This window comes from Elephantulus edwardii, unplaced genomic scaffold (genome assembly GCF_000299155.1).
Source record: "Elephantulus edwardii isolate Elephantulus edwardi_28Jun2011 unplaced genomic scaffold, EleEdw1.0 scaffold00035, whole genome shotgun sequence".
Taxonomy (NCBI): domain Eukaryota; kingdom Metazoa; phylum Chordata; class Mammalia; order Macroscelidea; family Macroscelididae; genus Elephantulus; species Elephantulus edwardii.
The window spans coordinates 7,797,724-7,813,842 of record NW_006399785.1 but is presented as its reverse complement, the minus strand read 5'-3'; positions in this window follow the sequence as shown (position 1 = coordinate 7,813,842).

Sequence of the window (16,119 nt, the reverse complement as noted above, 5' to 3'; positions counted from 1 at the left end):
TGATAGGGAATGGCAAGGGACACACTGACAAAGGAGATTAATCAGAACTGGCTTTGACAAGCACTGTGGCAATTGGACAATTAAAACAGACATTGGTGGTGGGGAAGAAGAACGAACTGGGGATGAGGGTGGAGAAAACAGAACAACAATGAATGAATGAAAACCCAAAATCTCTGTAAATGTTCATTAAAACTAATAAAATTTAATAAAAAAAGAAAGAAAGTGAGGAGGACTTAAGCAGTTGTTGCAAAAGATCAGGGGATGTATTCGTCAATATAGATTTCATCTCCGCATCAAGAAAACAAAGATTCTTACCACTGGAGTGATAGATAACATCATGTTAGATGGAGAAAATATTGAAACTGTCACACTTCGTTTTATTTGGATCCACAATTAACACCCCTGGTATTAGCAGCCAGAAATCAGGAGACATATTGCTCTGGGAAAATCTGCAGTTAGGGAACTCTCCAAATTATTGAGGAAAAATTATGTCAGTTTGATGAGTAAGGTGTATCTGATTCAAGTCACAGTCTCAATGATCACTTGGTATGCATCTGAGAGCTTGACAGATCACAGAGGAAAACGTAATGCCTTTGAGCTATGGTATTGTGGAAGGGTACTAACCATCTCATGGACTGCCAAAAGAACCAACAAATATGTCTTGGAGAGGGTTCGACCAGAGTGCCCTATGGAAGAAAGATGATGAGGCTTCACTGCACATACATCAGACATATTGCTAGGAGAGCATATTCCTTGGAGAGGGACATGATGCTTGGAAAGGCAGAAGCTGGTGAAGGAGAGGAAGACCATCAACCAGGTGGAGTGACACAGTGATCATTGGGCTAAATAGTATGTTAGGAAGTGTGAAGATGGCACGGGATAGGACAGAGTTCACATCTGTTGTTCTTAGGGTCATTCACTATGGGTCACACTTGTCTTGATGACACCTAACAACAAAAATAGTATAGTATAGTATAGTATAGTATAGTATAGTATAGTATAATATAGTATGTTGTTGTTGTTGTTGTTGTTAAGTGCTGTCGAGTTGCAGGCTACTCACAGCGACCCTATGAAGGAGAGTCCTTGACACTTGGGTGCCTTTCATCCTCTCTCCAGGTTCATAGGGTCTCCGGAGGCAAGCTATTATGGAAGTGGATGCCACTCCTCTTTCCACACTTGTTTAATCAGGGAGCTCCACCCCACTCTCTGTCCGCATTGGGTATCCAACCATTAACGCATTTGACACATCTGTATAGTATAGTATAGTATAGTATAGTATAGTATAGTATAGTATAGTATAGTATAATATAGTATAGTATAGAATAATATAGTATAGTAATAGTATAATATAGTAATAGTATAGTATAGTATAAGAAAGATTATTGCTGTGTTGTTGTTCCTGTTGTTCATGGCTAGAGTGTCATGTATGACCCATAACAACCCTATCAACAACAGACTTGAATCCTGTCTCATCCTGTGCTGTCCTCATCATCTCTGATGTGCTTGAGCACATTGCTGCAGTCACTGTGTCGATCTACCTTATTGGGCATCTTCTTCTCTTTCACTGACCTTCCATTTTTTCCAAAGAATAGTTCCTCCTAGCAACATGTTCAAAGTATGAGCAATGAAGCTTTATCCTCGTTGCCTCCAAGGAGCACTCTGGCTGCACCTTTTCTAAGACGTATCTGTTTTTAATTTTGGAAGTCCATGGAATATTCAGTACTCTTCTCCAGCACCATAACTCAAAGGCATAAATGCCTCTCTGCCATCCTTCTTCATTGTTACAACATTCAGAAACAGTCCACGTAATTGAAAAGACCATGGCCTGAATCAGGCACACCTTAGTCTTTAAACTGACATCATTGCTTTTACTTTTTTGGAGAGGTTGCTAACAACAGACTTTACCAGTGCAATATATCTCCTGGTCTCCTGACAACACTTACCAAGGCTGTTATCTGTGGATCCAAGTAAGATGGAATCATTGACAGTTTAAATCTTTTCTCTAACTGCCACAGTGTTGTCTATTGGCCCAATAATAAGGACTTTTATTTTCTTGATGTTCAGATGTAATCCATATTGAAGGCTATAGTCTTTGGTGCTTTCAGGTTGCCCCTCACTAGTTTCAGCAAGCAAGTTTGTGTCATCTGTGTGCACACATTGTTGATAAGTCTTCCTCTTATCCTTATGTCACATTCTTCTTCATGGAGTTAAACTTTACAAATTACTTGTTTAGCATGCAGATTGACTAGATTTGGAGAAAGGATATATCCATGATACATACCTTTCCTGATTTTAAACCATGCAGTGCTCTCTTATTCTTTTGGACAATGACTTCTTGATCTAAGTATAGATTTTGCATGAGGACAGTTAAGAGTTCTGGAATTCCTATTATTCTCAGTGCTAGCCACAGTTGTCATGATCCACAGAGTTAAAAGCCTTTGCATTATCAATAAGACACAGAGAGACATACTTTTGGTATACTCTGCTTTCAGCCAAGACTCATCTGACTTCTGCAATGATATTTCAGGTGCTATGTTGTTGTTGTTATTAGGTGCCATGGAGTCAAGCATGACTCCCAGCAACCCTATGTACAAAGGATTTGAACCCTGCACCATCCTCACATGTCCTGATACATAAGAACCCATTTCAGCAGTCACCATGCCAATCCACCTGGTTGAGGATCTTCCTCACCTTTGCCGACCCTCCATCCTTCCTAGCATCGTGTCCTTCTCCAAGAAATAGCACCTTCCAGCAACATGTCCAAAGCATGTGAGGTGAAACCTCATGATTCTTGCTCCCAAAGAGCACTTTGGCTGCCCACCTCCAAGACATATCTGTTCATTCTCTTGGCCATCCATGGGATATTCAGTGCTCTTCTCTCTCCAACACCACAGCTCAAAGGCATCAGTTCTTTTTCCATCATCCCTATTCATTGTCCAGGTCTCAGATGCATAGCTTGTAATAGGAAAGACTATGTCCTGAATCAGATGCACCTTAGTCCTAAAATTGACATCTCTACTCCTCAATAATTTGGAAAGGTCCCTAACTTCATATTTTCCCAGTGTAATGTGCCTCCTATTTCCTGATTGCTTGTACCAAGGGTGTTAATTGTGGATCCAAGCAAGATGACGTTGTTTTCTGGTATCCTAGCCTCTTCTAAACCTAGATTGAACATGTGGAAATACACTGTAAAAGTTCTCTTTCAATTGTTTTTGGATAATTTTCACCAATATTTTGCTTGTATACAATATTAATGATATTGTTTGATATTTTTTATTCTGTTCTAGCACTGTTCTTGGACATAAAAATAAATACGGATCTTTACAAATGAGCTGACTAGCCATCTATTCTCCAAACTTCCTGACATAGAGTAGGGAGCATGTCCATAGTTGCATCTATTAGCTGAAACATGTTAATTGGTACCCCGTCTATTCCTGGAACCTTATTTTGTCAGTGTCTTCAACACAGCTTGAACGTCTTCCTTTATCATCATTGGCCCTTGTTCAAATGGTACTTCCAGAAATTTTTCAGTGTTGATCAATTCTTTCTGTTACAGTTATTCTGTGTATCCTTCCATCTTCTATTGATGCTGCCTGGATCACTCAAAAAGTATAGTGTATTGAAAGACTATGTTCTTCTTGTGTACCACAGAGTCAGAACTGACCCATAGATGTCACTCTGGTGGGTTTTCAGAGACAGTTAATTGCATGGGAAGAGATCGCCCATCCTTCTCCCATGGAGTGGCTGGTGGCCTCAAACCACATGCCTTGGGGATTGCAGTGGAGCTTCTTAACACTAGGCCACCAGAGCTCCCTTGAAAGACTATAGTATAACACAAATAAAACTTTTTTCTTTTGTTATCCTTATTTATTGTCAAGCTCACAGATAAATAGCAAGCAATGGAGAAGACCATAGCTTGGATCAGGTGCACCTTATTCTCTAGACTGATATTGTTGGGGCTTTATTGGCTTTGTTCACAATAGCAAAGAATTGGAAGCAACCCAAGTTCCCATCAACAAATGGACGGACAAAGAAGCTCTGACATAGTCACACATGGAATACTATGCTGCATTGAAAAGCAAGGAGCTAATAAAATACTATACAAAATGGGTGACCCTGGAGGACATTATGCTGAGTGAAATATCTCAGTCACAAAATAACAAATATTGCATTGTGCCACTGTTATAAAATAGGACTGACATCGGGGTTAGGGGAGACTGAGAGAGAGGGGATAAATAATGTATACTGCATTGAAACAGATGAAGGAGAGAATTGTTTAAAAGGGATATATGATTAGGTATTGTCATGACAGGAGTTCAGAATGATGGTTGCATAATGGAGTGGACTTGAGGGCAGGGATCATATAACAATGAAAGAATTTTACTTTTACTTTTCAAAGAGAAGAGCTAACTGGGGGGGGGAGTGGGATAAAAGTACAGCAGTGAATGAATAGAAATCTGAAGTCTCTATAAACTTTCATTAAAATTTAAATTTTTTAAAAAGCAACAATACAAATAAAACTTTCAGAAACACTGAGGAACCCAATTATGTATCACTCACATTATTGTGATATTCACTTTGTTGCTTTGGTCTAGAACTGAACCCACAGTCTCTCCAAGGCATACTACAGTGCTAGAGGTGAGCTGGAAAGGACGGAAGGTAACTTCTCTAAGTGTAAATGAAGAAAAAGTATTTCCTTGAAGAATAATCCTGTGGAAATGGAAGAAGGGTGAAGAAGAACTGCTGTGATAAACCTAATATAAAATTCCTAAGATAAACACAATTTTACAAGGTTTGGATGTTTACTCAGTTCAGTTCAAACAAACAAAATTCAATTCTCGAAATTTAATCTAATCAATATTTCCTGTGTTCATTGTACCTAGAACTCAGGAATAGGCTCTAACTCAGAGAAGAGTATGATACAAAATCTGTTCTTAAGAAACTCTGGCTAGTGGTGAACACACAGCACTATAAATGACACAAATTTAGAAAAAAGCAAGTAATATTTTTTTTAAGACAAAGTTAGAATCCTGGATCAAGACCTTGGCTTTTGAACCTTAGTTTCCTCATCTGTAAGAAGGGGATAATATTGTATCTAAGGAGTCCTTGTGGGAAAGTAGTTAAACACTCATCTGCCACTCTGCAAAAGAAAGATGTGACAGTATGCTTCTGTAAATATTCACAGACTTGAAAACCCTGCAGAATCATTATGACTTCTATTCGACTTGACTGCAACAGGTTGATCAAGAATTTCCTTCTACTACATTCCACAGTCAATCTCCACAGAAGCAGAAGACAGAGAATCCAACATGCTTCATTGGTCAAATAGGATTCCAAAGATCTCTTAAAGTTTTAAAAAGATACCTTGCTCACTAAAATGTGCCTGTCACAAGCCATGACATTTTCATTCATTTCCTATACATATCAAAGCCAGGCAATAAATAAGGCTGAGCAAAGAGGAGTTGAAACCTTTGAATTATGGTGTTGGCAAAGACAACATGGACAATCAGGAGAATGTGCAGGTTTGTGAAGAGTCATGGTGTCAGCAGAGGAAGGCATTTGATTGGCCAAGTCACATGAAGAAATATTCAAAACCACTGACAATAAGAGAGATGTAAATCAAAACCACAGTGAGATATCATCTCACTCCGGTAACAGTGACAAAGTTTAACAGGACAGCAAGTAATAAATGTTGGAGAGGATGTGGAAAGATAGGGACTTTTACACACTGTTGGGGTAATTATAAAATGGTTCAATCACTCTGGAGGGAAGTGTGATATTTTCTGAAAAAGCCGAACATAGAAATTCCATATGATCAGCTATTCCACTGCTTAGAATATACCCTGAGAAGATTGGAACTGAGACATAACTGGAAATTTGCACACCACTGTTCACAGCAGCATTATTCACCATCGCAAGAACATAGAAGCAGCCCAAACGGATTGAGAAATTATGGTACATTCACTTGATTGAATACTACGCAGCATGCAGGAGCAATGATTTTTAAAATTACTACCTAACTTGGGAAGGTCTGAAAAGCATTAGGCTAAGTGAATTAACTCAGTCCTATAAGGTCAAATTCTGTACAAGACCATTATCATAGAAATAGAAAGATAATTTAAAAATGGATGAGGATCCAAGGAGGGGAGGATAGGAGCAGAGGGGTGAGGATGGGAGGCAGATAATCATAGCGTTGCACAATTTGATGGGAGAGAGAGAGAGAGGTGGGTAAAGGAAATGGGAAAGATCCCGGGTGAAAAACAATGTATCCGAACTTTGCAAGTAAACCAGTGTAAAATAAAGATGTTATTTTAAAAAACCCAAACCACACAATCAATAGGAGAGATTGTGTTAAGCACAATGTGAATGAAAGATAGAGTGAAATACAATATATACAGATTTTGAATGAAAACCAACATGACATAAAAAATTTATAAACCCCTTACTGCCCCTAAGAAAAATCCTAAGGAAATTTACATACAAATACAGCCAATGTTGGCATAACAGGGATGATAAGAGAGGGAAAGAGCAGTAAAACTTAATAAATCAACAAGTTAGGTAAAGGGAAACGCAATACACAATGAGAGTGATTAGACATTGTAATTAACTAATGAATCAATGATAATGTTATAAAACAAAATGTCTGTGACTATAGGAAAACTAAATATTATTTGTAAGTCTTCTCTCAAGTGAAAAATAATTTTAGAAAGAACAAAAAATGTCTTAACTATTGATTATTTTATACTGAAGTATTTGTTGTATTAAGGAGGTAGGGTTTGGATGAGATACAAGCCTCGCTGACTAGAGGTTTATATAATCTTGGGAGAGCTCAATGCTAGGTCTCTTTCTGGGATGTCCACTTTCGAGCTGCACTGCAATTGAGAATAACACTCATCAGTCTCTATAAAATTGGCCTGTATCACCCAGGAAATCAAGAGATGAATTGTAATGGGAAAGTCAGCTGTCAGGGACCTCTCCAGAGTACTAAAGAGCAGCAACATCAGGCTGGAGACTAAGGTGTGCCTGATCTGGGCTATAGTCTTTGCAATTGTATGCTATGCATCGGAGAGCTGGACAGTGACTAGGGGTGATAGAAAGAGAATTGATGCCTTTGAGCTGTGGTGCTGGGGAAGAGTGTTGAACATACCATGGACTGCTAGGAGAACAAACAGGTTTGTCCTGGAGAGGGTGAAGCTGGGTTGCTCCTTGCAGGCGAAGATTCTGAAGCTTTGTCTAAAATACTTTGTCTGAAATACTGCATGCAGGGACTAGTCCTTGGGGAGGGACATCACGTTTGGGAGCATGGAGGGACAGCACAGGAGAGGAAGATCATTGATTAGATGATTGGGGTAATGGGAGTAGGTGTGTCAGAGACAATGAGGTTGGCACAGGATAGAGCAGGGTTTAGGGCTCTTGTACACAGGGTCGCTATGAATCACAGGTGACTTGATGGCACATAACAGCAACACAACATCACCTGCATTACCTGAGTCATTCTCGTGATGAGTTTGTGTCTCTTTGAGACTTTTCAGTGTACCACGGACCCCAAGGGACATGAAGGAGTGAGGGAACTGAATGAAGGAGGGACTGTTAATATCAGAAATCATGGAATAGTATAACAAATCAAACATTTGGGCACTTGATTCCATACTTCTTATAACTAGTCTGCTACTAACCTTAGCAGAGGAAATTATGAATATAATTGGTGTCAGAGTGGTAAACTTCAAACAAAGGTCCACACTCTGTAACACATGTCTTTGGAAAAAAGGGAGAAACAAGAGAATGAGAAACCTTTGGTCCCTGGATGGCATAAGGAGCACACGTTAATTAATGCAGCTATTAGGTTGCATTCAGTTATCCAAGGTCAAAGCTACTCACAGTATATGAAATTAGTGGACCTAACTCTTGAGAAACTGGTCAATTGGATGCAAACAGAAAGATAAAGTGATAGGAAAGAGCAAAACTTACAGTTCCTTGGTTTCTCTTATCAGTAGCAGAGGCAAACACAAGGGGAAAGAATGCAGGAACTAAGGTGGCTTATATGGGAACTGAACAAAGTCCTACCAGGACAGAGTTATACATACCTCTTAACCTTAGGGTGTACTTGGAAAGAAAACGACATGTGGGAGCAACCAGAAATATTCCTCTGATCTGTGGTCACAGAAAAGGTAGTCCATGAGGCAGAAAAGCAGGATCAAGAAACTATTGTAACAAGTGGATATGACATAAAGGAAATGCATACATTTGTAGATCATCATCATAATACACAACTATGTCTTGGAGATTGTGCAGCCAGAGTGTTTTGTAGAGACAAGGATGGTAAAGCTTTGCCTCCCATACATCTGAATATTGCTAGAAAAGGCAGAGAGGGATATGATGTTTGGGAAGATGGAGGGTCAGTGAAGGAAAGAAAGACCTTCAGCCAGGTGGATTGACACAGTGACTGCTGAAATGAGCTCTACTGTGTCAGGAAGTATAAGAATAGCACAAGGTTCAGATCTGTTGTTCATAGGATTGTTATGAGTCCTACTTAACTTGATGGCACCTAACAACAACAAAAACAACATCAGCAGCTTCCTGAAGAACCACTACTAAATTAATTGTAAGAATAATGAATTTATGGGAACATCTGTGGTTCTGATGCTACAGAATGGAGGAGTATGTTTGGTTGAATGCAAGATCCCCCAATATGGACAGAATAGCCATGAATGATATTGCAAGATACAAGTACATAACAGATTAACCCAGAAAAGATGATTAGCTTGACATAGTGGATATTTGGTTAGATTTGTTCACCTTTTGAGGAGACACTGCCACCTCCTTGTCTAAGTAACAAATGGAATATTCCAGAGAAAGTAGTTGATTTTCTACATATGCAAGCTATGTTGAAATGGCTTTAAGGCACTGCTGACATTCATCCAGTAAGTATATCCCTTAGGGAGGCCAGATGCAAATCACAGAAGCTTCTCCAATGGAGATCTCATGCAGCTTTGCTACAAGAGAACAAAATGTAAGCACTATTGAAACTATTTCCTCTTATAGGTTTTAAGTGTACAAATAATTTCAGGATGATTAATAGGAAATGGGAGAAGACTGTGAGGAAACATTTACTCTAAGAGGGTAGAAATTTTTAAATGGTTACTCAAGAATGGAATGAATATAGCAGACATTAAAGGACAAAGGTTTTAAGGCAGTACTAAACAAGGCTGGGTTAAACAATGAAAACTGTCTCCCCAACATCAAGATCTTAATATATCAGTCCTACTCATATCAATCATGAGTTATTTAATGATGAGGGGAGGGGGCACTGAGAATCACTTGAAGCAGAAGCTCAGCTAGTTGCTCAAGACACGGATTAACAGGAAGGCTGGGATTTTCTGTTCCAACCCATAGTAGGGGACACGAGGTCATATGCACATGTGTGAGTAAAATGCCCTGAGAGTTGAGAAAAAAAGCAACTTGAGGCTTCTGGATGCAAGTGCCCAGTGTACCATAATCCACAAACCTGTTGATAAAATCATGAAAGGACATAAAATTGTATGAGGAGTATATAAAAATACAGAAATTAATAGGACTAAAGTGTATCACTGGATTGGAATTGGAAGATACAGATGTTGTATGAAGTAGATGCATCTCTTTTACCTTAATATATTATTGGTATGCACATTATGTCAAATTGGGGAACAAACAGTCTCTTTACCAGATCTTTGTATAAAGACTTGAATGAAGCACTTGTTGGTGATGATTAAAGAGTACAGCCTTCAATACAGACTGCATCTCAATTTAAAGAAAACAAAATTTCTTACCACTGGACTAATAACCAACATCATGATAGATGAAGAAAAGATTGAAACTGTCAACAACTTCATTTTACTTGGATACATAATCAACACTACTGGTACCAGCTGTCAGGAAAACAGGAGATGTATTATACTGGGAAAGTCTGCACTTAGGGACCTCTCCAAATTATTGAGGAATAATGATGTCAGTTTGAGGACTAATATGAGTCTGATTCAGTCCATGGTTTTTCTAATCAATTGCTATGCATCCGAGAGCTTGTTTACTAACAAGAATGTTGTTGTTATGTGCCATTGAGTCACCTATAACTCATAACAACTCTTAAATACAATAGCTCTGAACTCTGACCCATGGTGTTGGAGACAAATACAGAATATTCCATATATTTCCAAAAGAACAAATACATATGTCTTGGAGCAGTTGCAGACAGTGCTCTTTGGAGGCATAGATTATAAAACTTTGTCTTACATACTTTGAGCATGTTGCTAGGAGGGGCTATTCCTTGGAGAGGGACATGAAGAGCACTTAGAAAGGTGCAGGGTTGGCAAAGTAGAAGACTGTCAACCAGGTGGACTGACATAGTGATGCTGCAATAGACTCTCGAGTGTTAGGAAGTGTGAAGATGGCACAGGATGGAGTTTCTATGGGTTGTACTCAACTCGATAGCATCTAACAACAAAACTACTGCTGTCTACTAGATATTTTAAAACTGAGGATATTTAAGTCTATTATGAGGCCAGTGTTGATTGAACATGCTAAATAAGAACTATTAGGATTGCCTGAGCCCATTCGGGTTATTCATTTTAATCAATATAATGATATTTAGTGTAAAAAAAGAAATAATTACCTCAGTTAAAGACATGCTAAAGACTAGAGTGTTTGTACTGACAAAGCCTCTGTATAATACCTCTGTATGAACTATAAAAAAAGGCAAATGGCTCATGGAGGTTAACTGTAGAATAGTGAGACCTAAATAAAATAGTGCCCCCTGTGGCTTCAGCAGTCCTAGACATAGTTTCAATGGTGCAGAAAATACAGCAGGCCAAAGGAAACAGATACTCGGTAACAGAACTTGCAAATAATTTTTTTCTCCATTTTAATTTCAGAAAAGAGCCAGCAGCAATCTGCTTTCATATGAGAATCTCAGATTACCTTTACAGTCTTACCACAGTGTTATTTAAATTCACTAGCCTACTACCACAGTTTGGTTAGAAGAGAGTTGGACTTGGTCCAGAAATCCAGAGTAATTAGACATTATGTTGATGATAGCATGTTAATATCGATTACTGAAAATCAAGCTAGGAATCACTGGAAAACATTGTTTGCTCATATGCCAAAAAGATCAGTTGATAAATACAGCAAAACTTTAGGGCTCTACCCAAACAGCAAAATTCTTGGGAATAACTGAGGTAGAAGCCACAGTGACATTCCACAGGAAACCAAGAACGAGAAGCTGTCACCACCTAATCCCAAAACCAAACAGGAGGCCCAACATTTGAATTGGTCTGTTTGTATTTTGAAGTATACATATCCTATGTTATGAATATTGTTAGCTCCCATCTGTGAGTTACTCAAAAGAAAATTCTGTTTGAATCGAGACCTGAGCAACAGTAGACTATGACTGAAATACAGAAAACAGTCTCACTATCTGCCTCTAGTCCCTTATGATCCACATTCAGACATGATTATTGAGGTGTCTTCTGCCTATGCTTATGCAGATTGGAGCTTATGACAAAAACTCGAGAAGGCTGCCTTTTAGCAGCCATTGAGATTCCGAACAAGGAAATGTCCTTCTGCTGCTGCATAATGTATGTCATTTGAAAGACAATTGGTTGCTTGGCATTGGGCATTGGATATAAGGTTATTATGAGACATGAAGTAGCCAACATGTCGTGGATGGTGTTGATTCTGTAATAAAAGAGGAAAAGGTTCATACAGGAGCATTCCACTGGGGAAATGCAGGGAGTTACTACAAGGTCCATGAGCAAGCATTGTCTTCTCCCATCGTCTCTACCCTGGAACCTCTGGAGAGGCTCCCAGATCCCATTGCCACATGGACAGTGTCCTGTGAACAAGGCTTTGATGATCAGCAAATGGCTACTTGGTTCACAGGTGGCAGTTCCAGGGTATGTGGACAACATTTGATGTAGAAAACCCCACATTAACAGCAAGGGCGCTGATTGAGGAAGGCAAGGACAGATCAGCGCAACGGGCTCAAGTGCACGCTGTCTTCCTAGCAGTCACTGAGGAACAAGGCAGTGGTGAAAGCTCATATGTTTGGAATTTTACTGACTCAAGGCCAGTGGCTCAAAACGTAGCCATATGGTCAGTCAAATGAGAGAAGGAAAACCTGACTGTTAAAGGGTCATCATTGTAGGACACAGATCTTTGAAAAGTACTCTGAGAATTTAGGGGGCAGATTAGAGTTGAACATGTCAAAATCCACAAATTGAACCCCCTGCCAGGATCAGACAGTGATTTAAATCAGCACATGGAAATGTAGGTATACTCCCCTGATGCTGCCAGCCGGGGACATGAAATGGGGATCCTGCAACAATGCAAGTTGGGGTGAAACTAGACACTCCAATTTCCCCCTCTGAAACATAGAACACCAATAAAGACTGTTCTGTTTCCCAGTAAGAAAGAATTTGCATATGGCCATAGGACAGATTCCCAGGCGGCAAAGTCTTATGTGTAGCCAGAAAGTCAATTATATTGGACTACAAATGGGTTCCCATAGGAATAGATACTTACTCTGGACAAGGATTTTCTTATCTTGTAACTGACACAAATATCAACAATATTATTAAAGGACTAGAACAAAAGATTCTGTACCATTTGAGCAACCAAATTATATTTTCTCAGACCCAAGAATGCACCTTAGAGCCCACAGAGTTTAGCAATGAGCCAAGAAACATCATATTAAATAGACTTACCCTGTTGTCTACCACCATCAGAAAAATGATCTGATATAAAATTGGAAAGGGCAACTGAAACAATTTCTTACCTACAGTGGTTGTAGGGTAAGGAAGTTAACAGTCTGAAAGGCTGGCTCACATGCCTTCAAGAGTGTATGCTCACACTTCACATCAAGGAGCTAAAGGTGGTTCACAACTGGACACATTTCTACATTTCTCAGAGCTATCTAGAGAAGAGGGAGTAAGGAAAGATGCTTCTCACATAACCTCAAAATGTTTTCTTTCTGGCAGATGCTTCAGTCCCAAGTCAAGGGATGCAGCTACGGGTACTAGATGCAGGAGTAAGTTCTGAGAAGACAATGGTAACAATACCCTTAGACTAATATGCAAGAATTTCCAAGTATCTGATGGGATGCATTGGGCCTTCAATCCATCTTGCAAAAGTATATTTGTGGTGAATACTACCTAGTGGTCAACAGAGCCCATTGGTCCAAGCCACGAGCTGCAATATTTAAGGTTGCTATCAGCAGAATATTGATTGATTGATTCAGGAAGCATTGAAAGAAGTTGGAAAGAATATACGGAGTCACTGAACCAAAAAGAATTGGTTGACATAGAAGAATTTAATGAAACTTTTGATCAAGAGGCAATGGTGATGAAGGAGAAAGTGCAGGCTGCTCTGAAGTACTTGGCAAAAAATAAATAAGCACTAGGGATTGATGAAATACTAATTGACCTATTTCAACAAAACCGATACTGCCCTGGATGTGCTTACCCAGTTGTGCTAAAAAATCTGAAGGACAACTATCTGGCCAACTGACTGGAAGAGATCCGTTATTTATTCCCATTCCAAAGAAAGGTGACCTGACAGTGTGGAAATTATCAAACAGTATGACTAATATCACACACAAGCAAAATCCTGCTGAAGATTATCCAAAAGTGACTGGAACAATACATCAACAGAGAATTACCAGAATTACAAGCTGGGTTTCGAAGAGGTCATGGCACTAGAGACATTATTGCCAATGTCAGATGGATCTTGTCAGAAAGCAAAGAGTACTAGAAGAATGTCTATCTGTGTTTCCTTGAATATGAAAAGTCATTTGACTGTGTGGGTCACAATAAATTGTGACTAACCTTGAGAAGAATGGGAATCTACGAGCACTTGATTGTGCTCATGCAAAATGTATACTCAAACCAGGAAGCAGTCCTCAGAACAGAACAAGGAAAGACTGCATGGTTCAAAATAAAAAAATTTAAAAAAAAATTTAAAAAAGGACTGAGTCAGGATGCATTCTATCTTCATACCTTTTCAATTTATATGCAGAACAGATCATTTGGGAGGCTGGGCTTTATGAAGAGGAATGTGGCATCAGGATTTGAGGAAGAGTCATCAACAACCTATGTTACGCAGAGGGCCACCATGCTTACTGAAACTGAGGAGGACCTGAAGTGCTTGCTCTAGACGTTTAAGGCCTATAGTCTTCAATATAGATTGAAGATGAACATCAAGAAAACAAAGATTCTTACCACTGGGCCAATTAGCAGCACCATCATAGATGGAGAAGAGACTGAGATTGTTGACAGTTACAGCTTACTCAGCTCCACAATCGACACTTTTGGCACCAGCATTCAAGAAATCAAAAGATTTCTTGCACTGGAAAAATCTTCTTTGTCAATGTGGAGACTAAGGTGCCCTTGATCCAGGCCATGGTCCTCACAATTACTTGCTATGCATCAAACAGCTGGACAATGACTACGGATGACAGAAGAATTGATGCCTTTGAGTTGTAATGCTGGAGAAGAGTCTTGAGCGTACCATGGACAGCTAAGAAAACAAGTTTCTTCTTAGAGGTTAGAATTTTGAGTTCGATCTCACATATTTTGGGCACTTGGCCAGAAGGGACTGGTCCTTGGAAAGGGACATCATGTTTGACGGGGTAGAGGGACAGTGCAAGAGAGATAGACGCTGGACAAGATGGATTGATAAAGTAACTGGGGTAATGTGAGTAGGCGTGCCAGAGACTGGCTTAGGATAGTGCAAGCATCAGAGCTGGTGTACATAGGTTGCTATGAACCACAGGTGACTCTATGGCACATAACAACACAACAACCCTACCCAACATAGATGGGAGTAGGCTAAAGGGGAAGCACTTGCCAAACTCATCTTGTTACCTGTGATTTGCACTGGTCCAGTAGCTGAACCTGATGTTCCTTTTCAAAGTGAAAAATCTGAGTAAAAATAGGAGGAAGGAGAAGTGATAGTAAATAAATGAATAAATATATCTTAAAGTGAGGAAAATCTACTATTATATTGTTACCTTGAGAGAGATTCAGTGCAAGAAAATTACTTTCTCTAATATTTAACCAGAAAACTAATCCAAGACACACCTATTGGATTAAGATGAAATGTATTAAATGTTGTGTGTTTATTTGCATGTACTTGATAGATAATGATGCTTTTTTCTATTTTGTAATCTTATAATGTATTGTAAAAATGAATAAATACTAGGTGTTATAATGATGGAATATATTATATTTAGAGGGCGAATACAAGCCTGCCTTAAGCTGGTGCTGAGTGAATCTACTAAACTGGAATAGTTGCTCAAGAGAAATGCTTATTAGAAACAGTAGAACAAGAGGATGTGGGACTTAGCCTGGGGGGAAAATTAAGCCTACTCAATACTCTGTTCAATCATTGTAAATACAAAATTTAGTCATTCAATATATCCAGCTTCATTTCTATCACCAAGCCCATATTTTCTAACTACTATTCCTTCTTCACTTTTCCCCACTTTTGCATTTCAGTCACCAATTATCATGAACTCATCTTGATTGGATGTTTTGTCAATTCTGGACTACAAAATTAGAAAAAAATTTTCAATTTCTTTCTCTTTAGCTCTAGATGTGACAGCATATATTTGAATAATAGTCATGTTAACAGGTCTTCCTTGTATGTGTATAGATATTATCCTATAACTCACCACGGTGTATTTTGAATACAACTTAAAATTAACTTTTTTTTTACTATGAATGCAACACTATTCTTACTCTGTTTTTCATTCCCAACATAGTATACCATATGATTATCTGAGTCAAAGTACCCAAAGCTGGTCCATCACATCTCACTGATGCCTAGTATGTCTATATTCACTAGTTCCATTTCATTTTTAGCGATTTTCAGTCTTCCAAAATTCAATCTATATACATTGAATGTTCCAATTATTTTTTTAAGTTATTATTAAATTTTATTAGTTTTAATGAACATTTACAGAGATTTTGGGTTCTTGTTCATTCATTGTTGCACTGTTTTCTCTACTCTCCTCCCCAGTTCGTTCTTCTTTCCCCCCCAAATGTCTGTTTTAATTGTCCAATTGCCACAGTGCTAGTCAAAGCCAGTTCT